This window comes from Canis lupus, chromosome 31 (genome assembly GCF_003254725.2).
Source record: "Canis lupus dingo isolate Sandy chromosome 31, ASM325472v2, whole genome shotgun sequence".
NCBI classification, from domain to species: domain Eukaryota; kingdom Metazoa; phylum Chordata; class Mammalia; order Carnivora; family Canidae; genus Canis; species Canis lupus.
The window spans coordinates 33,063,828-33,065,641 of NC_064273.1; positions in this window are offsets into that span (position 1 = coordinate 33,063,828).

Here is a 1,814-nt window from a genome sequence, read left to right on the forward strand (position 1 = left end):
GGTTTTCTATAGATAACCCTTTATCAGGTTAAAGAAGTCACATTCTATTCTCAGTTTGTTAATACTTAATATATAGAAGTTTTGTTATATTTTTAGAAGTTTTACTATATTAAATTATTTTTCTGTATCCATCAGATGATGATATTTTGCTCCTATGGTGTGCTCATATGGAGATTACATTAATTGATATTTCAATGATAACTCAACTTTGCATTATTTGATAAGCCCAACTTGGTTGTAATGTATTGCTTTGATATGTGTGACTGAATTCTGTTGGCTAATACTTTGTTTAATATGTTTGCCTCTTACATTCACAAGTGTAACTGACTAGCTTTTTTATACTGTTGATTTTACTATCAAGGTTGTATTAGCATTAAAAACCATATTGAGGATTGTTTCTTCTTTTTGTATTCCTTATAATATTTTGGGCAATTTTAAAACTATTTGGACCTTGAATATTTGGTTTATTTCATTAATGAAGCCATCTGACTAATGGGAGTTTTATGACTACTAATTCAATTTCTTTAATAGCTATAAGACTATTCAGGCTTTCCACTTCTTGAGTCTTATGTCATCTGTTTTATTTTTTATAAGAATTTGTCAACTTAATCTAATTTTCAAATGAAAAGGCATAAATTGGTTTGCAATACCCTCTAATGTTTTAAAAGTCCTTAACAACCATATTTTTATTCCCTTAGTTATTTTTAATTAATACTTAATTTGCATCCTCTCTTCTTTTTAAGCAATTTTACCACAGATTTTTCAATTTTATTAATCCTTTCCAAAAACAACTTTTGTTGGTAATTCTCTATATTTTAACTCTGATTTTCACTCTATGCTCTCATATTTATATTTCACTTTCTACTTTTTTGTTGTTTGTTTATATTGCTTTATCCATTTTATTCAAATATAAATATTTATATATACTTTTATGCGGTGCTTTAGCTATATTCCACAAAATTCTTATATATATGTTCAATTTATTATGCCATAAATGTTTTCTAACTTCCATTGTAATATCTTTTTTGAAAATGTTAGTATAGGGGCACCTGGGTGGCTCAGTGGTTGAGTATCTATCTGCCTTCGGCTCAGGGCATGATCCCTGGAATCCTGGGATCAAGTTCCGCATTAGGCTCCCCGGAGGGAGCCTGCTTCTCCCTCTGCCTGTGTCTCTGCCTCTCTCTCTGTGTCTCTCATGAATAAATAAATAAAATAATTTTTAAAAAGAAAATGTTAGTATATTTCATGAGTATAATTTTTCTGCTTGAATTTTTTTAATTGACATGTAGCATAATTACCTTGGGTCAAAGAAGGTACTTTATGATTTTAAACCTTTAAATGTGCTGAGACTTGCCTAATAAACCTACATACGATGATTTTTATAAATGATCTATATGTGAGAACAAAGTCTATCCTTCAGTTGTTGGGAATAGTTCCCTAACTTCATTAGGGCAAGTTTGCCCATCTTACATCCTTTTCTTTTTTTCCACATGTGTTATCAATAACTGAGAGAAGTATATTGATACATGAACATGACTCTAGTGTAAGAAACTGCATTATTTTGTTTTAAAATCAAAATGATATTGACTCCACCAAGAGTTGGTGAGAACTTTGAATCTTTGAATGTCATCATTCCCATGGGTTCCTCTAGTTCTAGGTCCTGGAATTGAAAGTTTTCTGGTATTTAGCGCACACTCATTGCCCCAAACTGTAGAGATTCTTGCTTCGGTGTCAGGTAGGGTCCTTGATAGAGTTGGAACCCCCAGGACTGGGCTGCAGCCCCCTCGGAGCACCATTCAGCCACATCTCTGAAC